The sequence below is a fragment of the Hyla sarda genome, unplaced genomic scaffold (assembly GCF_029499605.1).
Source record: "Hyla sarda isolate aHylSar1 unplaced genomic scaffold, aHylSar1.hap1 scaffold_434, whole genome shotgun sequence".
Classification (NCBI taxonomy): domain Eukaryota; kingdom Metazoa; phylum Chordata; class Amphibia; order Anura; family Hylidae; genus Hyla; species Hyla sarda.
In genome coordinates this window covers 122343-135760 of record NW_026610448.1, presented here as the reverse complement: position 1 = coordinate 135760, position 13418 = coordinate 122343, and the positions used below count along the sequence as shown (strand labels likewise).

The 13418-nt window shown below is 44.2% G+C and overlaps 1 non-coding gene and 1 pseudogene across 1 annotated transcript; both read left to right on the top strand.

Moving 5' to 3' along the window:
- The first annotated feature begins 132 nt into the window (after window positions 1-132).
- On the top strand, window positions 133-323 carry LOC130334508 (U2 spliceosomal RNA). Its single transcript, XR_008876304.1, has one exon. It is a non-coding gene; the product is annotated as a U2 spliceosomal RNA (small nuclear RNA).
- An 8971-nt stretch (window positions 324-9294) lies between these two features.
- Window positions 9295-9496, top strand: LOC130334470 (U2 spliceosomal RNA; annotated as a pseudogene).
- The last annotated feature ends 3922 nt before the right edge of the window (window positions 9497-13418 follow it).

Genomic DNA, 13418 nt, shown 5'->3' with positions numbered 1-13418 from the left:
TGCTGTGTGTACTGGTGGTTGACTGCCCCCCAGCCCAGAGTGTGCATGGAAAATTGTCTGGCAGCCTCCCTGACAGCAAGCAGTGATAGTGCCCATGAAGGGGACCTTGTTGGGCCCGCCCCTTTCACGGTTATCGCTTCTCGGCCTTTTGGCTAAGATCAAGTGTAGTATCTGTTCTTATCAGTTTAATATCTGATACGTCCCCTATCTGGGGACCATATATTAAATGGATTTTTGAGAACGGGGGCCGATTTCGAAGCTTGCTTCCGTCGCCCTATGCATTGACCCGATATGGCAGTATCTTCGGGTACAGTGCACCACCCCCTTACAGGGTTAAAAAGAAAGATTCCTACTTTCATTGCTACCTGCTTGCTGGCTAGCCAGCTAGCCAGCCCTGTGGGCCTTGCTGCTGCTGCTGCTGCTGCTGCAGCCAAAAAACAAAAGGTGGTGCTGCTGCTGCTGCTTCTGCTGCTTCTGCTTGTGTCTGGCCGCTGTTGGAGCGTCCAGGCACAGGACTTCTGCTGCTGCTGACTAAATGGCCTCCTTAATTGGATCATTTGAGTAGCCAGCACACCTGTGCAGGTAGGGCATGACATGATAGGCAGCTGCCTTGATAGCGGGTGGGTGCTGAATGTTCCTAATTGACAAAATAAGATTAATGCTTATGAAGAAATATAAAATCTCATCCCTTCCCCAATATCGCGCCACACCCCTACCCCTTAATTCCCTGGTTGAACTTGATGGACATATGTCTTTTTTCGACCGTACTAACTATGTAACTATGTAACATAACATGGGGGGGTCTCCTGGCTGTTCACACAGGTGTGTCATTGCTGTACATTGACCATGCATTGCTTCTGTGGTATTGCAAAGGCAAAGACAAATGCTTCCAGCCATCCATTGCACTAATGGATTGGTCATCAGCTGGCTGTCTATGTCCCGCATCAATATAGACCAAAGCACAGAGGGTTAGGCTATGCTATAGTGCACCTACCTGATGCATCAGAAGGTGCGAGGCCCTTGCTAAATTCTGTGCACAGACTTTGAGATCTATGCTTTAGACTGTATCTAAACCTGCTCCAACATGGACTGACATTCTGGCCTACTTTCAGCCGATGCGACTTGTCTGTCGCTGAACAGTCGCTTTTTATGTATTCAGCACCTATGTATAATGTTGTAAAAATGCTCTAGAAGCTAAAGTCGCAGAAATGTCACACATATTTGGCCTGCAACTTTCTGTGCGACAAATTCAGACAGGAAAAATCAGTATAAATCCTTAGAAAATTATCCCCCAGTGTCTCCATCTGCTGGCGGTATTGAATAAGCATTGCTGCACTGATGGGGTATGCATTAGACGAAAAAAAAGAAGAAAAAGAAGAATAATACGCCCAGAAAAGAGGCGAAAAGGAGAAAAACGTAAAAAAACGTGAAAAAAAAGTAAGAGGAAGAGAAGGGAAAAAAAGGTGGAAATGGGTTTAAAAGTGATTTCGGCGGAGAAATATATATATATATATATATATATATATATATATATATATATATACGCGCACACACACACATATATATAAACGTATTCTCCGTTGAGATATTGCAGCCGCTGCTGTGTCCAGGCCCAGGAGCCTTAGCACTGTGCTGTGATGTCACTCAATACCACTGACATCACTAGGTGTAAACAACATCTCTCCTTTGCTGTGTATGTGACTATGGAGCTGTTTGGTGATGTCGTCTATTATGGCCTTCATAGAAGCAACAGGAGATTGTTGCATCCATCTAGAACCCTCAGAACTACAGTGCTATGATGTCACTCACTTCCACAGGCCTTGCAGAGTGTAAACAACAACAACCCAGCTTTGTTGTGTATGTAACCATAGGGATTGTGATGTCACCTAGAACCTTCACAGCAGCGACAGCTTTATGAGGAGCATCAGCACTGCTCTGCCTGAGCAGAACCATCACCGCCATAGGTTGTCAAATAACCCGGATTTAACCCACACAGGTAAGTCCAATGGGGTGCAGGCATGTCCTCTATGCTTACAGCTTCCCGTGGGTGTTGGTTTGATACCGTTTGGGGACAGCCAAGGAGGCATCTGCAGGCAACAAAGGTAGGTGTGTGCTTGTGTGTGTGTTTCCTATGCAGATCCTAAGCCCAGTGTCACATGCAAGTAGGAGGAGTAAGAAGGGTTCCTGGCAAATCCGGGTTATGGATTGCATTTAAAAAGGCCCCGTGGGAGTGCAATGGGCCCCTGTCTTGCTGCTTAGCAATAATGGTATGGGTTTAGGTTCTGCTGTGTGTACTGGTGGTTGACTGCCCCCCAGCCCAGAGTGTGCATGGAAAATTGTCTGGCAGCCTCCCTGACAGCAAGCAGTGATAGTGCCCATGAAGGGGACCTTGTTGGGCCCGCCCCTTTCACGGTTATCGCTTCTCTGCCTTTTGGCTAAGATCAAGTGCAGTTGCCTTGGTCTCGCCTGAGGGTGCGATCTCTGGGTTTACCCAGTTTGCTGGAAGGGATTCTCTTTCTGTGGTTTCGTGCCGACAGTTCTGCCTGGAGAGATGGCTGGTCTGAAGAATACCATTCGTTTGGAGGTGGATCCCGGAAGTGCTGTGAAGAACAATGTTGTTTACCTGGTTCGGGACATCATCATGCTGAAGCTTGGAGTGGACAAGTCAGAAATATTCAGCGTTAATGAGGCTCCTCGCAAGGGTTCTTATGAGGTCACCTTTGAGCAGGAAGGTAGGTGCCTTGATGTTTATGAACGTTTGAGAAATTTCAGCAAGGACCCCATGATGGAGGGAGTGAAGATTACTCCTTTGTTTGGGTTTCAAGAAAAAACTGTCCTTGTGCATGTTTATAACCCTTTCACGGATGTGGCTATAATTGAAAGTTTTCTGCGCCAATATTGTGACTCTGTGCGTGGAGGTGAAAAACAGACCAATGTACTGGGAATCTTTAATTGCAAATATAAATTTGTTGTGAAACTGAAAGTGGATCCCAGTTGTGTTGGTGGCTTTAAACATCCCCCAGCTAGTTTTTCAGTTGCTGGACATAGGGGATATTTATCCTATGCTGGACAGCCTTATTATTGCCGCAATTGTTTTTCTTTTGGCCACGTGAAAGAGAGCTGCCTTAAGGGACAGGTGTGCCGGAACTGTAATGGTACTGGTCACCATGCGGGGAGTTGCCCCAACACAAAAAAATGTGACCTGTGCCGTGAGGAAGGGCATGTTTATAAAGACTGTCCTGGTACAAAAAGACCAAGCTATGCAAGTGCTGCAAGAGGGGCGGAAATTGTGAGGAAGTTGGCCCCTCAAAAACTGAAAGTTATTCCTCAGAAACCTGTGGATGTACAAGTTGCTGTGGCTGATGCCTTTAGGAAGCTGGAGGAGGTGATTGAGGGAGTGCAGAGCCCTGTTCACACAGCTGAATCTGTTCATCCCTCTGATCCTGCTAACATAGAGGAGTTTCAGTCCTCTGGAGAGACTAGTTTGTGTAACAGGGAGGGTGGTGGGAAACATAATGTCCAGGATGAAAATAATGATGGCTTCAAGCTGGTGCATGGTGGGAAGTCCGCCAAAAAAAGACGTGGTGAGGAGAGTACGAATTTGGCGCCAGAAACCAGGAACACATTTGAAGTGCTGGAAACGGACATTATGGAGACTGCTGAAAGTGGTGAATAGATATGCCGGGACTTGATATGAAATGTTATCAGGTGGTGAAGCACCTGTTTTCTAATGACTTTGTTATACCTGCTTTGTGTTTTACTATGTGTTCTCAATAGGTTTGCCGGGACTTGATATGCAAATGATATCAGGTAGTGAATCACCTATTTTCTAATGGTTATGTTATACCTGCTTTGTGTTTGTATATAGTTATGAGCATTATTATTTGTTCTCAAAATGTGAGAGTATTTAAAAATAAGGCTAGGAGAGCTGCTATTTTAAGTTTTTTAGCACAAGAGAATGCTTCAATTTTCTGTTTGCAGGAATGTGGTATTGAGTTCGCAGTAAGTCAGGATGAATGGGTGTATGGTCGGTGTGTGTGGTCTGGGAGTTCAGTGAATAAGAATGATGGTGTGGGTGTTTTAATTAAATCATATATTAATGTCAGGAGAAGGCGTTCGACCGTGTCTCCCACGCATTCATGGACAGGGTTTTGCGCAGGCTGGGTCTGGGGAAGATGTTTTGCTCTTTTGTTAACGTTATGTATTTTGACATTTACAGCACGGTGTTGGTGAACGGCTGGAAGACTGACCCCTTTCCTATTCTTTCAGGGGTTAGACAAGGCTGCCCTCTTTCACCTCTCCTTTTTGTTTGTGTTATAGAGCTCTTCGCTGAGACTATCCGGCAGAATGGAGAGATCAGAGGGATCACCGCACCAGGACCAGATCGCCACGAGGTCAAGTGCTCGCTCTACATGGACGACGTGACCGTCTTCTGCGCTGACCAGCGTTCGGTGACTGCACTCGTCCAGACCTGCGAGGACTTCGGCAGAGCTTCGGGGGCAAAAGTCAACTGCGGGAAGTCGGAGGCCATGCTCTTCGGGGAGTGGCACCTGGCTTCTTCCGCCCCCTTCCCCTTTACTATTAAGCCGGACTTCATTCAAATTCTTGGAGTCTGGTTCGGGAAGGAAGGAGCGGCCCTTAAGTCTTGGCAAGACCGACTAGGAAGGATAAACTCGAAGATCGGACTGTGGAGCTCCAGAAAGCTCACGATGGAAGGCAAGGCACTTGTCCTGCGGAGTGAAGTTTTGCCTGTGCTCCAATATACCGCACAGGCCTGGCCTCCCCATACCACCGTTTGCAAGGCCATCACCCGGACAGTGTTTGGCTTCGTCTGGGGCAAAATGGACAGAGTCAAGAGGACCGTGATGTACAAGGAACCCCGCAAGGGTGGGAAGGGAATACCCGACATCCCCGCTCTGCTGAGGGCCTCCTTTGCATGTGTCACGGTGCAGCGGACTCTTGTAGAAAAGACTGGCTCAGCGGGCAGGTCCATGTCTCGCTTGCTTCTCATGCCCCTCTGGAGACAGCTGGGCTGGGACAAGTGGGACAGCTCCATCCCTTACAACTGGAACACTCCCTGGTTCTATGGGGATGTTGTCCGGTTTGTGAGGGAGCACCAGCTGGAAGGACTGAAACCAGACCTATGGAAGCCAAAGACAATCCACAAGCTCATCCGAGCTAAGGACTCGACCGAGCTGGTTCCGGGACTCCCCGCAGCCACTGCAGAGACAGTTTGGAACAATGTGGCCTCAAAGCGGCTTACCAATGGACACAAGGACTTGTCGTGGATGGCCGTCATGGGAGGTCTCTCTCTCAGGTCATTCATGCATGCCCGCAACCTGTGCAAGACCCGGTACTGCCCCCGTTGCCCCTACGTGGAGGAAACATCTTTCCACGTGTTTTGGCAGTGCCCCTTTGCACAGGGTCTGTTGGACGCCCTAGAACAGGAACTCAGAGACTCAGTGCCCAGGAGCTGCCTATCGTACCATTCGGTGCTTTACGGCCTGTTCCCTGGGACCCACGACGTGGAGGCCATCCAGGAGGCCTGGCGCCTTATGAACTGTTTTAAGGACGCAGTGTGGCTTGCCAGGAACCGCCTCGTGATCAACAGGGAAAACATGTCCGTCCGGGACTGCCGCAGGTTCATCAAGAACCTGCTTAGAGACTATTCCATCTTGGACAGCTCGGCCGTTGATGAGGAAGAAGAGGAGTGAAGACCCCTCTCCTTCTCCCATGTCTCCCTGAAGATACAGCCCAACAGTTTGGCCCTGTGATCCGCCCCCTCCCTACCCCCACATAGTCGCCCACACCCCTACCCCGATCACAGATTGTATTATTTGGTTTTTGTTTGATCTCTTGTGCCTTTATATTGCAGGATTGAGCTGAATGTTAGAGTAGCATGGTGTGCGATGTATAGCTTAGGGAACCTTTGCTGTGTATTGTACTATCATGCTTTGTGTGACTGTAATTTATTGTACGACTTGTAATGACTGAACGGAAAATAAAGCTCTTTCAATCAAAAACCTGAAATTTCTGTTGAAAGTTATTTAGTTATTGAGCCTGGTAGGTGTATTTCTGTTAATTTATGTTATAAAGGTATTATGTTTCGTGTTATAAATGTGTATGCTTCTGCATGCAAAAATGAAAGAAAAAATTTGTTTGAGAAATTAAAATTTTATGTTCAAGGTAAAATACCTATTATTTTAGTTGGAGATATGAATGTGGACTTATGTAAGAAAGCATTTGATATATCAGGAAGAAAATTATTTGAGTTAGTTTCAGATTTTAGGTTTAAAGATATTCAGGATTTATGCAAAGTTAGTCCTAATTTATGCACTTATCATGCAGATAGGGGGAATGTTCACTCTAAGTTAGATTATTGTTTTTTGTCTGAGAATGTTAATGCATTAAGTTACAGACAGAGGTCTGTTTGTTATTCGGACCATGAGTCTTTGCTGTGTGAGATTGATGTGGGTCAGAATGCTGTGTATGGGAGAGGTTTGTGGAAGATGAATATTAAACATTTAGATAGTGTGGATGTGAGAGACCAGTATGAATGCATATATAAAAAATGGCGTGAAAGGAAAAGTGAGTTTGATAACATTATTTTGTGGTGGGAATGGGTTAAAAAGAAAACAAAATCCTTTTTTAGGTCTTTTGGTTATAAAATTGCTGCTATTAAGAGGGAACAATATGTTAAGTTAAATGCCCGTCTATCCTTTTTGTATAGATTGAGAGACTGTGGTGTGGATGTTCAGAATGAAATTGTGAGTGTTAAAAGGGACATTAATGAGTTTGTGTTGGAGAAAGGGAGGAGTATTATGTATAGAGCTAAATTAGATAAGAGGGAACATGATGAAAAATGTTCACGTTATTTTTTCAAAAAAGTTTTTTCAAAAAAGCCGGTTATTGATGTGATTGTGAAAGAGGATGGTAGTGTTGTGTCTGGTGATGGTGTGAGTGAGGAAGTTGCAGTTTTTTATGAAGAATTGTATGGAGAGAAGTGGAGGGATGAGAATTTGGAGAATGAGGTATTGAGTGTGTTGGAAAGGAAACTTGGAGAGGCTGAGCAGGCTTTTGTTATGCGTGGTATATCAAGTGAGGAAGTTTGGGATGTAGTGCAGAAAATGTCAGCAAATAAGACTCCAGGTGAGGATGGTTTGCCTGTGGAATTTTATCGGTTGTTATGGAATGTGGTGGGGAAGGATGTAGTTGAAGTGTGTCAGTTTATGTGGGAGAATATGGAGGTTGCGGAGAGTATGCGTGGGGGTGTGGTTGTGCTGATTCCGAAAAAAGGGGATTTAAAAAGTTTAAAGAATTGGCGTCCAATTACATTACTTAATTGTGATTATAAGATCTATGCGAAAATTATTGCCAATCGGATGAGAGATGTTGTTGAAAGCGTGGTGGGTGATGATCAGTTTTGTGCTGTGCCTGGACGTCGTATACAGGAGAGTTTGTGTTTGTTGAGAGATTGTTTGTGGGATTGTAAGAGTAGGAAGCAAGATGTGTGTTTGTTGTCATTAGATTTTGAAAAAGCGTATGATAGGCTGTCTCATAGTTTCTTGTTCAGGGTGTTGTTGCGTATGGGTTTTCCGAGTGACTTTGTGTGGAGAGTTAGGAGTTTGTATGATAAAATATATAGTAGGATGCTTGTTAATGGATGTGTGGGGAGAAGAGTGAATGTGTTCTCAGGGGTTAGGCAGGGGTGTCCTTTATCACCAGTGGCATTTATATGTGCTATTGAGCCTCTGGTATGTATGATTAGGAGGGATAAGATAGTGAGAGGTGTACGCATTCCTGGTAGTGATGGAAGGGAGTTTAAAGTTAATGCTTATATGGATGATGTATGTGTCCTGTGTGATTCTGAGTCCGCTGTGAGGAGGGTGAAACTTTTAGTGTCTATTTTTTGTGGTGCATCTGCTTTTAAGGTTAATTGGTTAAAGAGTGAATGTAAGTGTTTTGGTGAGAGTAGATTAAGTAGAGATGTTGGGGTGAATGTTGTGGAGGGGTCTATTAAAGTGTTGGGGATTAAGTTTAGTGACGATTTGGATGGGAAAGAGAGTTGGGAGGAGGCGAAAAAGAAGGTGGAGTTGCGTCTAAATTATTGGAGTTTGAGAAGTCTTTCCTTCATTGGGAAGATTGTAGTTATTAAAAGTGTTGTGTTACCAATTTTTCTGTATGTTGCTATGATTTTTCCTCCCCATTATATGGGTTTGAGGAGCTTGAACAGGGTTCTGTTTGTCTTTTTTTGGGGTTCTAAAGTTGAGAGGTTGAGGAGAGAAATAGTGGTGAAAAATTGGAAGAAGGGTGGTATGAGTTTTCCAAATTTGGAGGTGTACTTTGGAGTGAATATTTTAGTTTTTATTTTAGCTATTATTGGGAGTGATAGAAAGGTGTCCTGTATGACAAGATTTCTGGCTGGTAGATTTTTTGTCAGGTTGAAGTGGTGTGAGAGGGATTTGAATAGGCCTATTGCTTTTGAGGTTCCTAAATGGTATGAGTGGGTTGTGAGGTTTTTGGAGAAATTTGAGTTGATAGAAGAAGAGGTGAGTGTTTTGAAGAATAAACGTTTGGTGATGAAAATGATTGAGAGTAAAGAGGTTGTATGTAATATTAATTCTGTGAGAGGAGCGGATGTGGAAAAAGTTTGGAAGAAAGTGAGGATGGATGGTATGTCTAATAAGCAAAAGGAGATTGTATGGCAAAGTTTGCATGGGGTGTTGCCAGTGAGAGAGTTTCAGAAAGCAAGGGGTTTGGTGAGATGTGATGTGTGTCCTAGGGAGAATTGTAATGGTTTTGAAAGTGTTATTCATCTTTTTTGGAATTGTAAGTATGCTCGTGAGGTTGTGAGAAAACTTGGGCCTTTGTGCAAGGAATTAACAGGTGTGGAATTTTTGTATTATGAAATGATGATGTTTGGATTATGTGTGAGTGGTGGTCAGAATGAAAGAGTGTTGTGGTTATTGTTGTCGTGTATTAAAGAAGTCTTATGGGATGTTCGGAATGTTTATTTGTTTTTGAGAAAGGAAATAAGTGTAAATAATAGTGTGAGGATGGTGTTAGGAAAGCTTTATTTGTGTTATTTGTGGGATGCTAGGAGGGGTGGGATTGATGCGGAGGGTATTTGGAAAACGAAAAAATGGATTCATTCTGTTGATTTATCTTGATGTTTTTCATGTACTTGTAATTTTGTCTGTTTTTGATTATAAATAAAGTTCCCGATGATGAGAGGGTTGTGTGTTACAGAAAGTTTGTAATGCCAGTTTTGAAAGTATTGTTTTGAGTACTTTCATCCCTTATCTGAGGGTTTAAAAAAAAAAAAAAAAAAAAAAAAAAAAAATCTGTTCTTATCAGTTTAATATCTGATACGTCCCCTATCTGGGGACCATATATTAAATGGATTTTTGAGAACGGGGGCCGATTTCGAAGCTTGCTTCCGTCGCCCTATGCATTGACCCGATATGGCAGTATCTTCGGGTACAGTGCACCACCCCCTTACAGGGTTAAAAAGAAAGATTCCTACTTTCATTGCTACCTGCTTGCTGGCTAGCCAGCTAGCCAGCCCTGTGGGCCTTGCTGCTGCTGCTGCTGCTGCTGCAGCCAAAAAACAAAAGGTGGTGCTGCTGCTGCTGCTTCTGCTGCTTCTGCTTGTGTCTGGCCGCTGTTGGAGCGTCCAGGCACAGGACTTCTGCTGCTGCTGACTAAATGGCCTCCTTAATTGGATCATTTGAGTAGCCAGCACACCTGTGCAGGTAGGGCATGACATGATAGGCAGCTGCCTTGATAGCGGGTGGGTGCTGAATGTTCCTAATTGACAAAATAAGATTAATGCTTATGAAGAAATATAAAATCTCATCCCTTCCCCAATATCGCGCCACACCCCTACCCCTTAATTCCCTGGTTGAACTTGATGGACATATGTCTTTTTTCGACCGTACTAACTATGTAACTATGTAACATAACATGGGGGGGTCTCCTGGCTGTTCACACAGGTGTGTCATTGCTGTACATTGACCATGCATTGCTTCTGTGGTATTGCAAAGGCAAAGACAAATGCTTCCAGCCATCCATTGCACTAATGGATTGGTCATCAGCTGGCTGTCTATGTCCCGCATCAATATAGACCAAAGTACAGAGGGTTAGGCTATGCTATAGTGCACCTACCTGATGCATCAGAAGGTGCGAGGCCCTTGCTAAATTCTGTGCACAGACTTTGAGATCTATGCTTTAGACTGTATCTAAACCTGCTCCAACATGGACTGACATTCTGGCCTACTTTCAGCCGATGCGACTTGTCTGTCGCTGAACAGTCGCTTTTTATGTATTCAGCACCTATGTATAATGTTGTAAAAATGCTCTAGAAGCTAAAGTCGCAGAAATGTCACACATATTTGGCCTGCAACTTTCTGTGCGACAAATTCAGACAGGAAAAATCAGTATAAATCCTTAGAAAATTATCCCCCAGTGTCTCCATCTGCTGGCGGTATTGAATAAGCATTGCTGCACTGATGGGGTATGCATTAGACGAAAAAAAAGAAGAAAAAGAAGAATAATACGCCCAGAAAAGAGGCGAAAAGGAGAAAAACGTAAAAAAACGTGAAAAAAAAGTAAGAGGAAGAGAAGGGAAAAAAAGGTGGAAATGGGTTTAAAAGTGATTTCGGCGGAGAAATATATATATATATATATATATATATATATATATATATATATACGCGCACACACACACATATATATAAACGTATTCTCCGTTGAGATATTGCAGCCGCTGCTGTGTCCAGGCCCAGGAGCCTTAGCACTGTGCTGTGATGTCACTCAATACCACTGACATCACTAGGTGTAAACAACATCTCTCCTTTGCTGTGTATGTGACTATGGAGCTGTTTGGTGATGTCGTCTATTATGGCCTTCATAGAAGCAACAGGAGATTGTTGCATCCATCTAGAACCCTCAGAACTACAGTGCTATGATGTCACTCACTTCCACAGGCCTTGCAGAGTGTAAACAACAACAACCCAGCTTTGTTGTGTATGTAACCATAGGGATTGTGATGTCACCTAGAACCTTCACAGCAGCGACAGCTTTATGAGGAGCATCAGCACTGCTCTGCCTGAGCAGAACCATCACCGCCATAGGTTGTCAAATAACCCGGATTTAACCCACACAGGTAAGTCCAATGGGGTGCAGGCATGTCCTCTATGCTTACAGCTTCCCGTGGGTGTTGGTTTGATACCGTTTGGGGACAGCCAAGGAGGCATCTGCAGGCAACAAAGGTAGGTGTGTGCTTGTGTGTGTGTTTCCTATGCAGATCCTAAGCCCAGTGTCACATGCAAGTAGGAGGAGTAAGAAGGGTTCCTGGCAAATCCGGGTTATGGATTGCATTTAAAAAGGCCCCGTGGGAGTGCAATGGGCCCCTGTCTTGCTGCTTAGCAATAATGGTATGGGTTTAGGTTCTGCTGTGTGTACTGGTGGTTGACTGCCCCCCAGCCCAGAGTGTGCATGGAAAATTGTCTGGCAGCCTCCCTGACAGCAAGCAGTGATAGTGCCCATGAAGGGGACCTTGTTGGGCCCGCCCCTTTCACGGTTATCGCTTCTCTGCCTTTTGGCTAAGATCAAGTGCAGTTGCCTTGGTCTCGCCTGAGGGTGCGATCTCTGGGTTTACCCAGTTTGCTGGAAGGGATTCTCTTTCTGTGGTTTCGTGCCGACAGTTCTGCCTGGAGAGATGGCTGGTCTGAAGAATACCATTCGTTTGGAGGTGGATCCCGGAAGTGCTGTGAAGAACAATGTTGTTTACCTGGTTCGGGACATCATCATGCTGAAGCTTGGAGTGGACAAGTCAGAAATATTCAGCGTTAATGAGGCTCCTCGCAAGGGTTCTTATGAGGTCACCTTTGAGCAGGAAGGTAGGTGCCTTGATGTTTATGAACGTTTGAGAAATTTCAGCAAGGACCCCATGATGGAGGGAGTGAAGATTACTCCTTTGTTTGGGTTTCAAGAAAAAACTGTCCTTGTGCATGTTTATAACCCTTTCACGGATGTGGCTATAATTGAAAGTTTTCTGCGCCAATATTGTGACTCTGTGCGTGGAGGTGAAAAACAGACCAATGTACTGGGAATCTTTAATTGCAAATATAAATTTGTTGTGAAACTGAAAGTGGATCCCAGTTGTGTTGGTGGCTTTAAACATCCCCCAGCTAGTTTTTCAGTTGCTGGACATAGGGGATATTTATCCTATGCTGGACAGCCTTATTATTGCCGCAATTGTTTTTCTTTTGGCCACGTGAAAGAGAGCTGCCTTAAGGGACAGGTGTGCCGGAACTGTAATGGTACTGGTCACCATGCGGGGAGTTGCCCCAACACAAAAAAATGTGACCTGTGCCGTGAGGAAGGGCATGTTTATAAAGACTGTCCTGGTACAAAAAGACCAAGCTATGCAAGTGCTGCAAGAGGGGCGGAAATTGTGAGGAAGTTGGCCCCTCAAAAACTGAAAGTTATTCCTCAGAAACCTGTGGATGTACAAGTTGCTGTGGCTGATGCCTTTAGGAAGCTGGAGGAGGTGATTGAGGGAGTGCAGAGCCCTGTTCACACAGCTGAATCTGTTCATCCCTCTGATCCTGCTAACATAGAGGAGTTTCAGTCCTCTGGAGAGACTAGTTTGTGTAACAGGGAGGGTGGTGGGAAACATAATGTCCAGGATGAAAATAATGATGGCTTCAAGCTGGTGCATGGTGGGAAGTCCGCCAAAAAAAGACGTGGTGAGGAGAGTACGAATTTGGCGCCAGAAACCAGGAACACATTTGAAGTGCTGGAAACGGACATTATGGAGACTGCTGAAAGTGGTGAATAGATATGCCGGGACTTGATATGAAATGTTATCAGGTGGTGAAGCACCTGTTTTCTAATGACTTTGTTATACCTGCTTTGTGTTTTACTATGTGTTCTCAATAGGTTTGCCGGGACTTGATATGCAAATGATATCAGGTAGTGAATCACCTATTTTCTAATGGTTATGTTATACCTGCTTTGTGTTTGTATATAGTTATGAGCATTATTATTTGTTCTCAAAATGTGAGAGTATTTAAAAATAAGGCTAGGAGAGCTGCTATTTTAAGTTTTTTAGCACAAGAGAATGCTTCAATTTTCTGTTTGCAGGAATGTGGTATTGAGTTCGCAGTAAGTCAGGATGAATGGGTGTATGGTCGGTGTGTGTGGTCTGGGAGTTCAGTGAATAAGAATGATGGTGTGGGTGTTTTAATTAAATCACCTGAAATTTCTGTTGAAAGTTATTTAGTTATTGAGCCTGGTAGGTGTATTTCTGTTAATTTATGTTATAAAGGTATTATGTTTCGTGTTATAAATGTGTATGCTTCTGCATGCAAAAATGAAAGAAAAAATTTGTTTGAGAAATTAAAATTTTA